Below are 20,554 nucleotides of genomic sequence, written 5' to 3' on the forward strand. Positions count from 1 at the left end.
ATGGTCCGGCAAAACATAAAAAATAAATCAGACTGAAACATAGAAACATAGAAGACTGACGGCAGAAAAAGACCTCATGGTCCATCTAGTCTGCCCTTATACTATTTCCTGTATTTTATCTTACAATGGATATATGTTTATCCCAGGCGTGTTTAAATTCAGTTACTGTGGATTTATCTACAACGTCTGCTGGAAGTTTGTTCCAAGGATCTACTACTCTTTCAGTAAAATAATATTTTCTCATGTTGCCTTTGATCTTTCCCCCAACTAACTTCAGATTGTGTCCCCTTGTTCTTGTGTTCACTTTCCTATTAAAAACACTTCCCTCCTGAACCTTAATTAACCCTTTAACGTATTTAAATGTTTCGATCATGTCCCCCCTTTTCCTTCTGTTCTCCAGACTATACAGATTGAGTTCATTAAGTCTTTCCTGATACGTTTTATACTTAAGACCTTCCACCATTCTTATAGCCCGTCTTTGGACCCGTTCAATGTTATCAATATCTTTTTGTAGGTGAGGTCTCCAGAACTGAACACAGTATTCCAAATGTGGTCTCACCAGCGCTCTATATAAGGGGATCACAATCTCCCTCTTCCTGCTTGTTATACCTCTAGCTATGCAACCAAGCATCCTACTTGCTTTTCCTACCGCCTGAAACAGGATAGAAGGTGTCCTGCTCCAACACTGAAATAACCATTTTTTTTTTAATGCTTAAAAATAAGATTTTAATTTTCAACTTGCTTTTGGCGGAAACGAGATTGGCCTGACACTAAAGGATGGCCAGTGCTTTGGCTTTATTTAAAGCAGTCCTTGATCATTAGAAAGATTGGCACTCTTGGCCTATCCTGAATGGCCAGCAGGACTCATTTGCATCAGAGTTGCAATTAGTTGATTATGTGTGTAAGCTGGTTAGCAAAAGCAAGCAGAAGCAGCTGGCACCCGGAGCTACCCAACAGAGATAGGCAGGTGATAGAAACTGAAACAGAAAACGTGGCATTTGAAACCCAGCCTTGGCACAGATGGTTTAAGGTTGTATGGATCGCCAAGCATTTGAAATGGTGCCTATAACTATGAACTGGCCCGGATTGGTTTGGGTCAAGAAACTTAATCCAGCAACAGACATGCAGATTTTCAAAATAAGGTTTGGTCCAAGAATACATAACATATTGCTTGGCTTGGAGATGATATCCAGGTCACTGAGAACTGAAACGAGCTCCCAGTTTTGTGTTGGCAGGACCATCCCAAAGGTGTAAATTTATATTACTACAGAGTTCAAGCTTGTGGATGGGCAAAGCTTGTGGATGGGCCGCACGAATCCCAGCAACCAGTTAGGTCCCACAGAGTTGGCCTTCTCCGGGTCCCGTCGACTAAATAATGTCGTTTGGCGGGACCCAGGGGAAGAGCCTTCTCTGTGGCGGCCCCGACCCTCTGGAACCAACTCCCCCCAGATATCAGAGTTGCCCCCACCCTCCTTGCCTTTCGCAAGCTTCTTAAAACCCACCTCTGTCGTCAGGAATGGGGGAATTGAGATATTCCCTTCCCCCTAGGCTTATAAAATTTATGCATGGTATGTCTGTATGTATGATTGTTTTTTTTTAATTGGTTTTTTTTAAATTACTTTTAATATTAGATTTGTTTACATTGTCTTTTTACTGTTGTTAGCCGCCCTGAGTCTGCGGAGAGAGGCGGGATAAAAATCAATCAATCAATCAATCAATCAAACAAACAAACAAACAAACAAACAAACATTAAAGAAACCAAGAACTAAGAATTAACTAATCAACTTTAGCTGTCATAGGTGAGAGCTTAATGAGATGATAAACCTGTCAAGCTGAAGCCATTTTATTTGGGATCTTGGGCCTGTCACACTTGAGATTAATTTATTATGCATTTTCTACTGTGGGAAAGTGGGAGGGGTATGATGATTGTTAGTATGTAGCCATAACAAATTCTTTCTAGGAAGCCAAGGCCATCCTTTGTCTCTGCACCTCTGCACCTGCAGGGAAGGAGATGGGTGAATGTTGCTGCAATGGGTGTTCAAGATGCTTACGGAATTTGTTGTTGTTGTTGTTGTTGTTGTTGTTGTTGTTGTTGTTGTTATTATTATTATTATTATTATTATTATTATTATTATTATTATTATTATTATTTAGATTTGTATGCCGCCCCTCTCCGTAGACTCGGGGAAGCTTACAACAATAATAAAAACAATATATAATGACAAATCTAATAGTTAGAATCTAAAATAACAATAATACATTTAAAAAGTCTAAAAAACAAGAAACCCCAATATATAAAAACATACATACAGTCATATCATACACAAAAGCTACATAGGCAGGGGGACATGTTTCAGTTCCCCCACGCTTGACGGCAGAGGTGGGTTTTAAGGAGTTTATGAAAGGCAAGGAGGGTGGGGGCAGTTCTAATCTCTGAAGAGAGCTGATTCCAGAGGGTCGGAGCCGCCACAGAGAAGGCTCTTCCCCTGGGTCCCGCCAAACGACATTGTTTAGTTGACGGGACCCGGAGGAGACCAACTGGACAGAATCAGAGCTGCCCGAGAATTTCTTGACCATTTTGAGATTGAAGGCAAGGCTTTGCTCGACTATATAGTGACAGGGGATGAAACTTGAGCTTATCACCATACTCCAGAGAGCAAACGTCGATCAATTCAGTGGTGCCATTCCTATTCAGCCAAAAAAATTCAAAACTCATTAATCGGTGAGAAAAATCTCGGGTACCCATTGCACACAAATCTTGGGCACCCATCACAGCAGCATTCATGCCCTTAGCATTCAGGTAGTGTATTACAAATCTAATAAATTGAATTGAATTGAATTACAGTGTGCACTTCGCATTTGTAGGGAAACAGAATGCGGACACTCAACTTTAATCTTCACCATAATGCCAGTTGATGATCTACTGACCACTGTCACTGATTGTTCTCTTCTGCTGGCTTCCCGCTACACCAATGATGGTGAGCCTTTTTTCCCATCAATGCTGAAAGAACACGCATGTGAGCTAATGCTTATGTGTGAGTGCCAACATCCATAATTCAATGCATGGGAAGGGTGAAAACCAATTTCCCCCACCCCCTAGAAGCCCTCTGAAAGCCAGAAATGGCCTGTTTCCCAACTTCTGGTGGGCCCAGTAGGCTCGTGTTTCACTCTCCCCAGGGTCCAAAAACATTCCTGGAGATGAGGGAGGAAAAAAACAACCTCCCCTACCCCCCTGGAGACTCTCTGTAAGCCAAAAATGCCCTCCAAGAGCCTCTGCACGAGCCAAAAAATCAGTGGCCAGCATACAAATGCATTTTGGCGTGGAGCTAGGGTAACAGCTTGTGTGCCAGCAGATAGGGCTCTGCATTCCACCTGTGTCAACCGTGCCATAGGTTTGCCATCACTGCGCTACACAATAGTAATACCAACTTCCCCCCATGAACATTCCCTGTGAGAGCTATGTGCCTTGTAACCTTACTTTCCGGATAACCCTCATACTATTGATACCCATGCTGCTTCCCTCCCGCAAGTATTTCTCACTAGTCAGGCAAGGAAGGTATATTGCAGACTCCCTCAGTTAAAAAATTCTAACTGGTAGGAGTGAGGATGTTCTGCCGGGCTCTCTGGTAGAATCCTCCCAAAAATTCACAGGTACAAATTTCAGACAAACACACATTTGAAAATTCAAAACAATGTTCTTTATAATGAAACTTCACTTAAACCAAGCCCTCTTTTGGTATAGCCAACAGCACTCATCTCCAAACAAACTGGTAATTTGTACAAGTCCCTTATCAGTTCTGTGATACTTAGCTTGCAGCTGTGAGGCAATTCACAGTCCTTCTTCTTTCACAAAGTGAAACACACTTTGCTCTGGTTTAGTTTCAAAGCAGGGAAAAATCAGCACACAAAAAGTCAAAGTCAGTAAAGCAATCACAAAACACAACGATCAGATAATCCTCCACAATGGCCAAACCCACAGGCTGCTATTTATAGCAGCCTCACTAATTACCACAGCTCCACCGAACCACAGGTGGCCTCATTTTCTTTGATAATAATCTCTCAGTTGTTGTTGCCTATGCATCGCTCTCCGCATGCATGGCTGTATCATTAACTCTTGTTCTGAATCCAAGGAGGAGCTAGATAATTGATCTCCTTCTGAGCAGTCTGCCACACTCTCCTCATCCCTGTCACTCATGTCTTCTTGGTCAGAGGAGCCTTCATCTGCAGATTCCACCGGGGGCAAAACAGGCCTGCAGCATGTGGATGTCTCCCCCACATCCACAGTCCTTGGGGCAGGAGCTGGGCCAGAGCTAACCACAACACAGGAAGACAGAGTTCTTGCCATTGTCCCACCATTTGGGATGTTTTAACCCTCCCCGCAAGCGAAGAGAGCACCTACTCTCCTGACTTTTTGGATAGGTGTATAGTTCTGTGCTCCTTATTTGGGACTCACAGAAGAGCATGTAGACATGGGGCTGGTTAGCACCTTGAAAGCCCTTTCCTTCCATTTTAAATAACTTTTAATATTATTGGATTTCAAGCATCCTCCCCTCTTTTTAAATGTTATGTATTCTTTTTTTTTAATATTTTAATATTTGATTTGTATACCAGCCAGCCACCCTCTGTGAGGGAGATGGAAAGTTTTGAAATGTGACAAATAAATCAATAAATCATTATCAATTTCCTACTGCACAACTGAACTGTACTTTGTTGGATAGAGACCAATATTTATGTCTATTAAGAACTTTGTGAACCCTGAAGCTGTTTTTGCAAGTGATAGAAATCTTACCCATCCACCTCTACTAGCTTAGTTTCACTTACAAATTTGCTGGGCATCTGTTTCATTACCTTGTTATGAGTCATTTATGAATATGGTAAAGAAGACCAGACACAGACCAGATCTGTCAGGTAGATCACTGGATGCCTAATATTTTCAGGCATGGGAGCTGGATAAAAGAATTACCAACGGAAAGAAAAATCTACAACTGATTTTCAGCAGTGACTTAATGGTGAGTTTTGTTTCCTAATACAGTGGTACCTCGTCTTACGAACGCCTCTTCTAATGAACTTTTCGAGAAACAAATCCGGTGTTTAAGATTTTTTTTGCCTCTTCTTCTGAACTATTTTCAACTTACGAACCCTAACTGCCACCGCTGGGATGCCCCACCTCCGGACTTCTGTTGCCAGCCGAAGCGCTGGGATTCCCCTGAGCCTCCTTTTGCTGGGAAACCCCACCTCCAAACTTCCGTTGCCAGCCGAAGTGCCCATTCTTGCACTACTGGGATTTCCCTGAGGCTCCCCTTGCTGGGATTCTCTTCATTTTTGCCAGTGCTGCTTTGAATCCCAGCGAGAGGAGCCTCAGGGAAATTCCAGCAGCAAAAGAACAGGCACTTCAGCTGGCAATGGAAGTCCGGAGGTGGGGATTCCCAGCGGCGCAAGGTAAAAGGGGTGAGTTTTGGGATGAGGTTGCATGCATTATTTGCTTTTACATTGATTCCTATGGGAAATATTGTTTCATCTTACGAACGTTTCTACTTATGAACCTTGTCATGGAACGAATTAAGTTCGTAAGATGAAGTACCACTGTATTCCAGTTAGTACATTTGACAAAGAGGCAAGGAACAAATATGTTTAAACTTTTGGGAGTTTTGTGGCTTCTAAGATAATCTTCTGGACCCCTCTTTCTTATTAGTGTCACTCTTTCAGATTGCTTTCCCTGTTCCAACTTTTCCAGAAGGATATGAAGCTGGCCCAGGCTCTCCATTGATTTTCTCCTCATTTGACTCTGCAGCTAGATCTGTTGGTAGCCAACAGACAACAACACTCAGAAGGATGGAAAGCCAAGCCAACCTTGAGTCACTTGGGAATCAAACTCCAGACTTGAATATGGCCACTCACAATCTAAGATATGGCTGATACAGTATCATGTATCATGTACCTGGACTGATATGGAGCTCATAAAGTGGTTGATTTGATTCTGTTTGTCATTGCCACAGGACGTAGGGAGGTCTGTGGATTGTTGTAAATTGGATTTTTAATTTTGTAAATTGTCCAAGATCACGTGTAAGTTGGGCAACCTTATAGATTTGTTAAATAAATAAAATTAATTTGATGCTATATTAATCTATTAATTCTCTTCTGTTATTGCATTTTTTCTTTTGTTAATTAATTTAGCAAATTAAAGTAATAAAATACAAAAGGCTATGATAGAAAGTATAGTCTATTTTTCTCTAACTTGCCTCCCTCCAAATGTTTGGGTAGCAATTGCCTCAATTTTAAACTGTAAATCTAATGCTCCCAATACTTTTGAGGGAGGCAGTTTGAGGATTGCCAAACTACCTTAACCAAGAGTTTTGCCAAAGCATGCACTTCTTTAAGAACATCAAAACTGTTTGGGGTTTTTTTGAAACTCAGTTCTCCCAAATGCATCCTTCTGGTGAATTATGTAGCAGAAAAAAATGACACACACTAGAATATTCTGTTCACTGCTGCAGATTTGTGATGTAGCAGTGTATATCTTAATGGGTTACATGTTTTGTTTCCTGGCAGTTTTTAATAGATCAGGTTCTTTTTTTAAAAAAAAAATGTCTTATTCTAATTTATTATTTTATTTATTTATTTATTATTTGGATTTGTATGCCGCCCCTCTCCGAAAACTCGGGGCGGCTCACAACAAGTGAAAAGACAATCCAATACATGATTCAATTAATTAAAATATTATAAATTTAAGAAAAACCCCTATACTAACACACACACACACAGGCATACCATATATAAATTCAACGTGCCCAGGGGAAGATGTTTAGTTTCCCCATGCCTGACGGCAAAGGTGGGTTTTGAGGAGTTTACGGAAGGCAGGAAGAGTAGGGGCAGTTCTGATCTCCGGGGGGAGTTGGTTCCAGAGAGCCGGTGCCGCCACAGAGAAGGCTCTTCCCCTGGGGCCCGCCAACCGACATTGTTTAGTTGACGGGACCCGGAGGAGGCCCACTCTGTGGGACCTAATCGGTCGCTGGGATTCGTGCGGCAGAAGGCGGTCTCGGAGATATTCTGGTCCAGTGCCATGAAGGGCTTTAAAGGTCATAACCAACACTTTGAATTGTGACCGGAAACTGATCGGCAGCCAATGCAGACTGCGGAGTGATGGTGAAACATGGGCATACCTAGGTAAGCCCATGACTGCTCTCGCAGCTGCATTCTGCACGATCTGAAGTTTCCGAACACTTTTCAAAGGTAGCCCCATGTAGAGAGCATTACAGTAGTCGAACCTCGAGGTGATGAGGGCATGAGTGACTGTGAGCAATGAGTCCCGGTCCAGGTAGGGCCGCAACTGGTGCACCAGGCGAACCTGGGCAAACGCCCCCCTCGCCACAGCTGAAAGATGGTTCTCTAATGTGAGCTGTGGATCGAGGAGGACGCCCAAGTTGCGGACCCTCTCTGAGGGGGTCAGTAATCCCCCCCCCAGGGTAATGGACGGACAGATGGGATTGTCCTTGGGAGGCAAAACCCACAGCCACTCCGTCTTATCCGGGTTGAGCTTGAGTCTGTTGACACCCATCCAGGCCCCAACAGCCTCCAGGCACCGGCACATCACTTCCACCGCTTCGTTGACTGGGCATGGGGTGGAGATGTAAAGCTGGGTATCATCGGCATATTGATGATACCTCACCCCATGTCCTTGGATGATCTCACCCAGCGGTTTCATGTAGATGTTAAATAGCAAGGGGGAGAGGACCGACCCCTGAGGTACTCCACAAGGGAGAGACCTCGGAGTCGACCTCTGACCCCCCACTAACACCGACTGCGACCGGCCAGAGATAATTCCTCTTATTTCCAGTTTGCATCCAAATGATTTTTATCTGCGAAAACAATTATTTACTATTATAATGCCACATTCTTCTAAAGCAAAGTTTCCCAACCTTTTCCATTTTGCAGACTGATGGGGGGGGGATGATTCCATATGCATAAATGGCATGTGCACGTCTTCAGCCTGGTTCTGAATGGCTCAAAGCCTGGTAGGCCCAGGAGCTGTGGACTCCTGTTCTAAAAGAATTTGTTTGGCAATATTTCTAAATGAAGGGGTACGGTAAAATAAGGTAGGATAGGGTAGGGTGAAATGTAATGTAATGTAATGTAATGTAGTAGAGTAGAGTACAGTGGATTGGAATGGAATGGAATGGAATGGAATGGAATGGAATAGAATAGAATAGAATAGAAAGTTGGAAGTGACCTTGGAGGTCTTCTAGTCCAAACCCCTACTGTGCAGGAAACCATACACAACTTCAGAAAAAAAGTTGTCCAATCTCTTCTTAAAAACTTCCAGAGTTATAGCATTCACAACTTCTGGAGGCAAGCTGTTCCACTGATTAATTGTTCTCCTTAGTTCTAAGTTACTTCTTTCCTTGTCTAGTTTCCACGCATTGCTTCATGTTCTACCCTCAGGTGCTTTGGAGAATAGTTTGATTCCATCTTCTTTGTGGCAACCTCTGAGATATTGGAACACTGCTATCGCATCTCCCCTACTCTTTCTTTTCATTAAACTAGATCAGAGATGACGAACCTATGTCACGCATGTCACAGGTGGCACGTGGAGCCATATCTGAGGGCACACGAGGCATTGCGTGGGGGAGGAGCAGATGGGGGCTATCCCAGATGCATATATGCACAGAGAGGAAAAGGAGAGGAGAGTAAAGGAAACCAGTAAGCTGGCTCTCAGGGAAAGGCAGACGCAGATGATAGCCAGCCCCTTTCTGGCTGGGAAATAAATAGATAAGGTTTGGACAGAGGGGGGTTCTTGCTGGTTCGGACTGGTTCTATAGAACTAGTAGCAAAAAAATTTCCCCACTCACCCAACTGACAGCGATGGCTGGCTGGACAAGCCCCCAAAATGTCTATTTCAGTCACATCTGTTATTTAGCTTATAGGTTTTTAACACTGCGCATACACACATACCCATGTGGCACATGAGGAAGTGAACCAGCAGCAAGGTAAGCCAGAACCCAAGCCTAGTTTGGGAGTGGCCAGTTGTTGCACACAATCATTTGGTTCTATTATATAGCAAACAATTCAGATTTCTTGGATAAATCCAGGTTTGTTAGGAATACCGTATTTTTTTGTTGTATAGGACGCACCTTTTTGACGCAAAAAATGGTGTCAAAAACTGGGTGTGTCTTATACACCAAACATAGCATGGGGTGGGGGGAGTTGGGGGTGGTTAGCAGCAGTGGCAGCAACCTTTCTAGGCCCTGGGGATGGGCAAGGTGTTCGGAGGAGAGGGCACCTGTTTTGGAATTCACGAGCTTCCCTCCCCGCAAAGCCAAAAAGGGCAGCATTCAGCAGCTGCCACCTCTCCCAACTCCTGCCACAGCTTGTTAGCCCAAGCTGCTTTTCAGCCTTTCAGAGGAGAGGGCGCCAGCTTTGGAATTTGTGAGCTTCCCTCCCCACGAAGATGAAAAGGGTGGTGATTCGGAGCGGCAGCCTTTCTCAGCTGGAAATCCCAGGGGGTTGTACTGGGTGGGGGGACCTGGGCGGCGGTCAGCAGCAGTGGCGGTCAGCAGTGAGCCGCCGGCCTCCAGCCGAGAAAGACAATTATGTTTGATTTTTTTCTAATCTTCTGAATAAAAGACTGTTACCACCCTATTATAAAAACAGGTTGTTTTACTCAGAAATCACTATGAAGGCTGGGTCAGAACACCAAGGATAGTTAAAGAGGACACAGATTTTGGGGGCAATATGCTGACTCTGTAAACTACTTAGACCAGTATGGCAAAACTTTATTTTGGGTGTCTAAAGAGCATGTGCGCATGCTATTGTGCATCTGTGATTGCCCACACTAATAATTCAATGCCTAGGGAGGGGAAAAACAGCTTCCTCTGCCCCCCAGAGGCTCCCTGGAGGCTGGAAATGGCCTGTTTCCCAATTTCTGGTGGGCCCAGTAGGCTCATGTTTCACCCTCCCCTGGCTCCAAAGGCTTCCCTGGAGCTGGGGGATGGTAAAAATGCCCTTCCCCATCCCCCAGAGCAGGGGTCCCCAAACCCTTTACACATGGGGCCGGTTCACTGTCCCTTGGACTGTTGGAGAGCCGGACTATAAAAAAAATTGGCGGTCGTCACCGCGGGTTCCTCGGGTGGGAGCTGCCAATTCCCTCCAGGCAGCCCAGCCAGGCTGCCATAGAAAGTGCAGAGATTATTGCCGCCACCTCTGCCTCCACTCAGGGAGCCACTGTGGTCGAACTGAGCGAGAGGAAAAGGCACAGCTACCACAGTGGCTCCCTGAGTGGAAGCAGAGGCGGCGGCAATAATCTCTGCACTTTCTACAGCCGCCGGACTGGGCTGCCCAGGGGAAGTGGCAGCTCCCACCCAAGGAACCCGCGGTGATGGCCGCCGGCTTGGCGGGAGGCACCGGCGGTAGACACAGGTGTTGAGAGAAGGAAAGGAAGCCACAGCCACTTGTGCTCTCTCACTCACCCGCAGGCCAGATAAATGGCCTCAGTGGGCCGCATGCGGCCCCCGGGCCATAGTTTGGGGACCGCTGCCCCAGAGACTCTCTGGAAGCCAAAAGTGCCCTCCCAAGAGCCTTTGTGTGAGCCAAAAATCAGCTGACCAGCACATAAATGCACACTGAAGCTGAGCTAGGGCAAAAGTCCATATGCCAGCAGATATGTTTATGTTTATGTTTATTTAGATTTGTATGCCGCCCCTCTCCGCAGACTCGGGGCGGCTCACAACAAAGTGCAAAAAATACAATTTATAACAAATCTAAATTTCTACTAAAAACATTTAACAACCCCATTTCTAAACACACATACATACACACATACCATTCATAAATTGTATATGCCCGGGGGAGATGTCTCAGTTCCCCCATGCCTGGCGACACAGGTGGGTCTTAAGGAGCTTGCGAAAGGCAAGGAGAGTAGGGGCAGTTCTAATCTCCGGGGGGAGTTGGTTCCAGAGGGTCGGGGCCGCCACAGAGAAGGCTCTTCCCCTGGGGCCCGCCAACCGACATTGTTTAGTTGACGGGACCCGGAGGTGCCAAATGTCATAGGTTTGCCCTCACTGGCTTAGAGAGTGCACTAGGAAGCAGTAGATAAGTCTAAATGCTATTGCAGAGCAATATTTCTTTCATCCCTTACATGTCTTTGCCTCCATCTATACAAGACAGCTATTTTTCCTTGGCAATTCAAACAAAAGAAAATTCCAAAGAGTTTGTTTCTAACTGAAAACCGCCCCTCTCCGCAGACTCGGGGCGGCTCACAACAAAGTGCAAAAAATACAATTTATAACAAATCTAAATTTCTACTAAAAACATTTAACAACCCCATTTCTAAACACACATACATACACACATACCATTCATAAATTGTATATGCCCGGGGGAGATGTCTCAGTTCCCCCATGCCTGGCGACACAGGTGGGTCTTAAGGAGCTTGCGAAAGGCAAGGAGAGTAGGGGCAGTTCTAATCTCCGGGGGGAGTTGGTTCCAGAGGGTCGGGGCCGCCACAGAGAAGGCTCTTCCCCTGGGGCCCGCCAACCGACATTGTTTAGTTGACGGGACCCGGAGGTGCCAAATGTCATAGGTTTGCCCTCACTGGCTTAGAGAGTGCACTAGGAAGCAGTAGATAAGTCTAAATGCTATTGCAGAGCAATATTTCTTTCATCCCTTACATGTCTTTGCCTCCATCTATACAAGACAGCTATTTTTCCTTGGCAATTCAAACAAAAGAAAATTCCAAAGAGTTTGTTTCTAACTGAAAACCTGGTACTTTTATCATGAATATTTTTGCTAACCAAAAAAAAACCCCCCACAAAAAAACCTACAGGATTAAAAAAAAACCAATCGTAATTTAAAAATTAAACTGTCTCCTCCTTCGCAACTTTCCAAATGATTTGGCCATATACATTTATAGCTAACACTATTCCTCCCCAGAACCCTTCCTCTCTCTCATGCGGCCTCTCTTTTTTAAAGATGTGCTGGTTTCTAAATAAAAACATGCCAATTCAGTGTTATTAATTCTCTTCAGCTTTAATTGGATCTGACCCATTTCTATCTCTTCCTCTCTTTCGTCTTTTATTTCTCACCAGCTTTCATAATGCGGCAAACCATACAGTAATTAAGAAAAACACTAAAGCCACAAACAATATATTGGGCTCACCTGCCCAGGGAGAGAGCAAAGAAAGAAAATGAGACTGGCTACAGGGCTTGGCCAGCGGTCTATAGTTGGTTTGCACTCCATAAAGCTACTCTTTTTAAAATAATTTTCAGGTTAGATGTACAGGATGGAAATTATTCACAAATGAAGCTGTGGGCAGCTACCTCCCATCCCCAGAAGAATGAAATATTTTGAGGAATATTTAATAAAAGGTAGATTATTATATTTCCCAAAGTGAGAGAAACATGTTTTTAGAGGTAGAAAGAAAACCCCACTTTCATTAATAGCCCACAGCAGATGTCAGCAGAGATAAAGAGATAGCGCCATTCATAGGCAAAACAAATACTGCAGGCAGAAATTCATTCCATTGTGAAACTCTCTGCATCAAAGTCTGAAGGTAGGATTAGCCCTCACTCAACAGACAAAACAGGATGAAAACCACAAAGCCACAACAGAAATTACCCAATACCCTTTCAGAACACAAACCCCTTCATTGCATCAACCCCAACAATCTTCAACCAAACTTGGGGGCTTAGGCAACCTATAGAGCCAGGTGCAACCTCTACATAGCCCCTACAACAGCCAATAGACTATTTGTTCTTTCACAGGAAGCTGAAGTGCAAAGCCCAAAAGAAGGTATAACCCCCCCTCTCAACTCCATGTGGTCAGCTGGCCAGAACCACCCATGAACTCAATCTGTATAGTGTGGAGGATAGAAGGGAAAGGAGGGACATGATCGAAACATTTAAACATGTTAAATGGTTAAATAAGGTTTGTTCTGTCTGGGTTCCCCCAGACGTCAACACCAACTAAAAAGAGTAGCCAGACACGCTGGTAAAAAGCAAAGTCATTTTATATCTTTGAAAACAAACACAGATAACAAAAACTGTTCTTACAAACTGGAATGCTATGAAGCTTCACAGAAGAGTCACAACGGCCAGACAATACAACAGGCTTCTTGTTGGCACACACACCACTGTAGATAATAAAACCCACGCCTCCCCCAAGTTTTCAGCCTTCGAGGTCACAAGCCAGAATCAGAGATACCAAGGATCGAAGCAAGGTCACAGGACTCCCAAAAGATAACTCTCCACAATACAGGAAGGGCGGGCCTGCCTTTTCAACCTTTCTGAGGAGAACCACACCCAAACCCAGCTGTTGCCTATTAGGGATGGAAATACCTGGCTAATTATCCCCTTCGTTGTGCTGCCCTTCTCTGCCTCATATCTATGATGGCTTGTGCGTTCTCATCCAATGACTCCAGGCTACTCGCTGGGGAGAGCTCAACCCCGGGGGTCTCAGGCTGTTCTCCCTCCTCCTCGTCCTGACATTCCTCTTCCCCGTCCACCTGGTCCTCCTCCTCCTCCTGTTCCTCGTCCTCCCCCTCTCAGCATGGAGCCGGCAGAGTTCCAGCCGTTCCCTGAGGAGCCTCAGACTGAATCACAACACCATCCCCCCTCGGAAGGCCCCTCCCCAGGAGGGAAGTGTTTTTAATAGGAAAGTGAACACAAGAACAAGGGGGCAGAATCTGAGGTTAGTTGGGGGAAAGATCAGAAGCAACGTGAGAAAATATTATTTTACTGAAAGAGTAGTAGATGCTTGGAACAAACTTCCAGCAGTCATGGTTGGCAAATCCATATTAACTGAATTTAAACATGCCTGGGATAAATATATATCCATCCTAAGATAAAGTTCAGGAAATATTATAAGGGTAGACTAGATGGACCATGAGGTCTTTTTCTGCCGTCAATTTGTTATGTTTCTATGTGGTTCTGCTTCATCATTAAACCATCTTTCCAACCAGCCTCCAAGTTTACAGTGCCTTTCTCCCAGCTTGCAACTGAATCAGATGAATATTTCTTCCCACAATGAGAAAGCAAATTCAGAGAAATAGATGCATCTTAGAATTAACAATAAATAAATAGCCCAAGCCATTTTCCAAGCAACACAAGGATAATTTTGTTGCCTGCTTCTACAGGGCAGCTGTGAAACACACAGAGTACCGTGAAACACACAGCTGTGAAACACACACAGAATACAACCCAGCAATGGCAAAACGACAGTGCTGATACTCTTTATGTTAAAAACTACAGTAGCTAATGCAAGGATTTTATACTCTTGATGATGGTGCACCTAATTAAAGCTGATTGACTATGTTTCTACATATGCCTTAAGAGGCCTATCTTAGATATTCAGAAGGGGTTAATTCTGGCTGCACAGGGCCGAGCCTTAAGAACAAATGCATAAAAAGGGGAAAGATCAAAAGCAACGTGAGAAAATATTATTTCACTGAAAGAGTGGTAGATCCTTGGAACAAACTTCCAGCAGACGTGGTTGGTAAATCCACAGTAACTGAATTTAAACATGCCTGGGATAAACATATATCAATTGTAAGATGAAATGCAGGAAATAGTATAAGGGCAGACTAGATGGACCATGAGGTCTTTTTCTGCCGTCAGTCTTCTATGTTTCTATGTTTCTATGTTTCTAATTGAGAAGCCAGCAACAGGCAGCAAATTTTGCAAAGAAACTGAAGATACTGTGGATCACCTAATTAGTTGCTAAAAGAAGAACACCCAGACTACAAAACAACAAAAAGTATGCATGAGAAAGTAGCAATAATGGCACATCGGAATATCTGCTTGACATATTATTTGCCTGTAACCAAGAATAACAAAATAGACAAAGTAATAAAAAATGAAGACGATAAAAGTGTTATGGGACATTAAAATTCAAACAAACAAGCACCTGTCATATTACACTCCAAGCCTAACAATTATTGATTAAGAAAGACAAAAAGGTCTGGAGAGTGGATGTCGCAGGATCTGGAGCAGAGGTGGGTTCCTACCAGTTCTAACCAGCTCTTTAGAACCATTAGTAGTTTAGCAATGACGTCATGGAGCCAGTTCTGTCAACATGGGTGCCTCCATCTTGGATTTTGCTTCTGTGCATGCACAGAAACTATTATTTTATTGCTGTGGGGGCGTGTGTCGGTACAAAGCACACATATGCACACGGTTTGATTTGATTTGATTTATTGGAGTTGTATGCCACCCCTCTCCGGAGACTCAGGGCAGCTAACAACAATAATAAAACAGTATGCAAAATAATCCAATACTAAAAACGATTAAAAACTCATTAATATAAAAACCAAACATACATACAGACATACCATGCATAAAATTGTACAGGCCTAGGGGAAAGTATCTCAATTCCCCCATGCCGGACGGCAGAGGTGGGTTTTAAGTAGCTTGCGAAAGGCAGGGAGGGTGGGGGCAACTCTGATATCTGGGGGGAGCTGGTTCCAGAGGGTCAGGGCCGCCACAGAGAAGGCTCTTCTCCTGGGTCCCGCCAAATGACATTATTTAGTCGACGGGACCCAGAGAAGGCCAACTCTGTGGGACCCAACCGGTCGCTGGGATTCGTGCGGCAGGAGGCGGTCCCGGAGATATTCTGGTCCGGTGCCATGGAGGGCTTTATAGGTCATAACCAACACTTTGAATTGTGACCGGAAACTGATCGGCAACCAATGCAGACTGCGGAGTGTAGGAGTAACATGGGCATGCCTTGGGAAGCCCATGATTGCTCTCGCAGCTGCATTCTGCACGATCTGAAGTTTCAGAACACTTTTCAAAGGTAGCCCCATGTAGAGAGCATTACAGTAGTCGAGCCTCGAGGTGATGAGGGCATGAGTGACTGTGAGCAGTGAGTCCCGGTCCAGATAGGGCCGCAACTGGTGCACCAGGCGAACCTGGGCAAACGCCCCCCTCGCCACAGCTGAAAGATGTTTCTCTAATGTGAGCTGTGGATCAAGGAGGACGCCCAGGTTGCGGACCCTCTCTGAGGGGGTCAGTAATCCCCCCCCCAGGGTTATGGACGGACAGATGGCATTGTCCTTGGGAGGCAGAACCCACAGCCACTCCATCTTATCCGGGTTGAGCTTGAGTCTGTTGACACCCATCCAGACCCCAACATCCTCCAGGCACTTCACTTCCACTGCTTCGTTGACTGGACATGGGGTGGAGGTGTATAACTGGGTATCATCCGCATACTGATGATGCCTCACCCCATGCCCCTGGATGATCTCACCCAGCATTTTCATGTAGATATTAAATAGCAGGGGGGAGAGGACCGACCCCTGAGGCACCCCACAAGGGAGTAACCAGTTCTGTCAGCGTGGGTGCCGCCATCTTGGATTTTGCTTCTGTGCATGCGCAGAAACATTTTTTGTTTCTGCACATGCACAGAAACTATTTTTTTATTTTTTTTATTGCTGCAGGTTCGTGTGTGGGTACAAAGCACACATATGCACATGGTGCGACTCTGAGTGAACTGGCAGCAAACTGGAGACCAGATCAGGATAGAAGTGAAAGAACTGGTGGTGTATGTGGGGCGGGGGGTGGGTTGTCACAAAATTCAAAGTCTTGCAAATAGAAGTAGAATGTCCGTGGAATGAGAAAAGAAAAACAGTATCAATATTAATTGGTGCCTTGGGTGCAATCCAAAAACATCTGGAACGTTACTTAAACACTATCCACACTGACAAAATTATCATAGGTCAACAACAAAAGGATGGAACAGAATACATTCTCCAAGGATACCTTGAACACCATCAAGTAACATTTGCAATCTCTTGGTCCTTGGGAAGGATTCAATAAGTAGACCAAAAGAAGGCAAATTCAATCTAAACATCTGGCTATTTGATCACCCAAGCATGGATGGCACCCCAGTGTGCAACCACTGGGAACATCACAGCAAATTTATGCCACAATCTTTCTGTTTCAAGTGTCACATCTTGATAATGTGTTAGCTCCAATTCCTTCTCTTCCCTTCTGCTGTTGAAAAGCATTGACAAATCAGTGCTTCCTTCTTTTCAGCCACAGTTAAATTTGGTGTTTTATGCACCAAGACTTCATCAGTTTGTATTCAGAAATCCCGCAATATTTTAACCTGCTCATTTCCAACTACTTTTCCAACTCAATTTTCCCACCCATTTTCCATTACTGCCATATGATAATTTTTAAAGATGTTTCGGTGAATCATTGTGGCGACTGTGATATAATCCATTTTTGTGATCTTCTTGCATGAGATGAATAGTTGATCTGCAATTTCTTCTACCTCTTTGCACATTCTACACTTTGAATGATATTCTCCCCCAAAAGATTTGCTTCCTGAAAATGTTATGGTGATTAGACCCCTTCAAACGAAGCACAAATATAATTTCAGAATGCCTGTATCATAAAGGAATCTTGAGAGATATGAAATTAACTTTTAATGGCTATAATCTATTTAATCACATAATATTTCCAACATGCTGCAGCATGAGTTCAACAAGTCTAAAAATGTAGCAAAACATAGCAATGCATCTTGCTATAGTATCCAATAATAGTTAGCCAGCATTGATGAATTCCAGTTGCCCTAAGAGTTTTCTTTTTTCCATTGTGGCAATCTCTAAGTTAAACCTTTCACAATGTCCATCACTGACTTCCCCTAAATTTTCAGGACAGTTATTCAAATAGGAATGCCGGAAATGAATCTTCAGCATCCTGTTGTGGTTTGTGGTTTTATATGAAGTTTGTCAACTAATATCTTCCTATGACTCGCTCAATTGTTTTACTGTCTGATATACAATGCGGAGTCCAGGCAGATGAATTGTATTCAAGAACTGGTCTAGCAAAGATTTTGTATGCCCTAGTTTGCAGTAGAATGTTACCAGAGAAGAAGCTTTGCGGTTGACAACCCTTAATGCCTTTTTGGCAATGTCGTTACATTGAGTTCTGGCACTTAGATCATTTGAGATGAGTACTCTAAGGTCCTTGATCGAGTGAGGGCCATCTACACAGTCATATCCACCCAGCTTGAATTTGTTGCTTTGATTTTATTTATTTTTTGCCAATGTGTAAGACAGAACATTTGTTGGTTGAGATTTGGAGTTTCCAGTTGTTTGACCATTCTGACACTTAGTCAAGGTCGTTTTGTAGGGCAACAATATTGTTGGTGGTGTTAAATAGTTTTACATCATCAGCAACAGATTGCAGTTGCTTATAATATGATCGCAAAGGTGGTTTAAGTATAAAGAGTGTGGGTCCTAAAACAATACCCTGGGTAACACCACTGTTAACTGGTGCAGGGTTTGATAAGGAGCTCCTTATTTTAACTACTGGTTCTCTATTTGACAGAGACACAGCTATCCACTTATGCTGGGATCCAGAAATCTTTAAGAGTTTAGTTTTAACAGTAGTTTGTCATGTACGCTGAATCCAATGCCTTGAAAAAGTCTATGTAAATTGCATCTATTGCCAGTTCAAGTTGTGTGGTCCATATGTTTCTGCAGTGTAGGAGTTGCAGATTATAGGACATTTTTTTTTCTGAAAACAAACTGCTTGTTAGAGGGCAGGTTGTTTGTCTCTAAATGGAGGGGAATGGATTGGTTTATGATTGATTCCATGGCTTTGCAGGTGATGTAACATAGTGAGATTGCTCTGTAATTTTCAAATAGGCTGGGGTCTCCTTTTTGAAGATAGGCTAATGACCAAAGGTTGGGAAAGAAGCTGGTTCTGAAAGATATTTCATAGATTATCCTTAGAGGTTCTGCTATGGCAATGGAAAGCTTTTTTAGAAGTAGACTCATAAACCATCAGGGCCAATGGATAGAGATGATTTTAGGTTCCATGGTGCTTTTTCAACATTATTTTCTGTAAAATCAATATGTAACCGATTGTTTCAACTAGTTGTGTATGACTTGGAAATGTAGGGTTTGAGCCATTCCTGTTTATAAAGACTGAACTGAATAATGTGTTGCAGAGGTTGGTCTTAATGGCTTCATCATTACAGTCTTTCCTGTTAGGTCCTTTAAGGGGTGGGATGGTTCTCGAGTCTTTAAGTTTGGTGTTTACAAAATTATAGAAGATGGGGGTAGATTTTGTAAAAGATTTTCTTCTAGTTTGCAGTGGCAATTGGTGCATTCTGCCTTTATCTGGTGGCATAAGGTTTTGTAGCGGCTTTTAAAGTTAATTAGGTAGCTAGTTTTATAATCAAAGAAGCTTCTTGGATGAGTTGAAGAAACCTCTTGGATGAGAAGTGAAACACCTTCAAAGAAAAGCCAGGTGCCTCTTGAAAAAGCACCATTGGGACAAACACTTGTTTGGTTGTTTGGTTGTTTGGTTGTGTGTTTGGTTGATTTATAGGCCGCCCAACTGCTGCTGGACTCTGGGTGGCATAGAAAAATCCAGACAATATAAAAAAACAATTTTAAATCCCCCAAAATAAAATATTTCATTCTTTCCTACTTGGCCGGCAGAACCAGGTTTGCTGGCAGAACCAGGTTTTCACCGCTCTCTGGAAAGCCAGGAGTCTGGGGCGGGGCGGATCTCTGGGGGCAGCTGGTTCCAGAGAGCCGGAGCCACCACAGAGAATAGGCGTTGATTGCTTACCTGAACGCCTCTTCTCGTACGGTGAGCGGGTACAGCAGTCACATGGGTTGCTCATGTCCAATCCGGTGGAACTGAGCCTAGTGTTAAAAAAGCTTGCTGGATCCGCCCCTTCCCCAGAATTCGCGAATCCATAGACTAGGCTCAGCTGTGAAGCTCTGTAGTGTTCAACTCTCATTGTTAGAGGAAGAAAGGTTATAGGAAGGTAAAGAAGACACATACAAGGGCGGGAAGTGACTGCTGTACCCGCTCACCGTACGAGAAGAGGCGTTCAGGTAAGCAATCAACGCCTATTCTCCGTACTGAAGGAGCGGGTCCAGCAGTCACATGGGACATACCCAATAGATGGTCCCTAGGGTGGGATTAGATTGCTATCGTGAGAGATAACGGATTGGAGTACCCTTCTGCCGAAGGCAGCGTCCGCTGAGGCGTAAGAATCAATTTTGTAGTGCCTGATGAAGGAATTTGGTGAGGCCCAAGTGGCTGCTTTGCAGACCTCCTCCAACGGGGCTTGAGTCGCCCAAGCAGCCGAGGTGGCTGCGCTCCTGGTGGAATGCGCTGTGATGTTCCTTGGAACTGAGAGGGCGGCCGATTCGTAGGCCTTAGATATAGTCCCTCTGATCCAACGGCCTATCACTGTAGAAGACACTTTGGCCCCCATGACTCTGGGATGATAGGCTATAAAAAGTGCTTCCGACCTCCGAAAGGGTCCTGTGCGTTGGATATAGATCCTCAGCGCTCTAATGAGATCCAGGGTGTGCCATCTAATTGCTAAGGGGTGGTCCCGTTGGAGGCAGAAGGAAGGTAAGACAATATCCTGGGTCCTGTGGAACATGGAACTGACCTTGGGTAAGAAGGTGGGGTCCAGTCGCAAGACTACCTTGTCCTGATGAAATTGGCAGAGGTCCTGCCTGATTGAGAGAGCAGCCAACTCCGAAATGCGTCGGGCAGAGGTAATAGCCACCAGGAATGCCAC

At 44.2% G+C, this 20,554-nt stretch overlaps 1 protein-coding gene across 1 annotated transcript in view; it reads right to left on the reverse strand.

Annotated features, from left to right (window-relative positions):
* The window catches only part of MDGA2 (MAM domain containing glycosylphosphatidylinositol anchor 2), a 574,798-nt gene that overhangs the window by 530,442 nt on the left and 23,802 nt on the right, over positions 1-20,554 (reverse strand). The window lies entirely within an intron of this gene.

The sequence above is a fragment of the Erythrolamprus reginae genome, chromosome 1 (genome assembly GCF_031021105.1).
Source record: "Erythrolamprus reginae isolate rEryReg1 chromosome 1, rEryReg1.hap1, whole genome shotgun sequence".
NCBI lineage: Eukaryota > Metazoa > Chordata > Lepidosauria > Squamata > Dipsadidae > Erythrolamprus > Erythrolamprus reginae.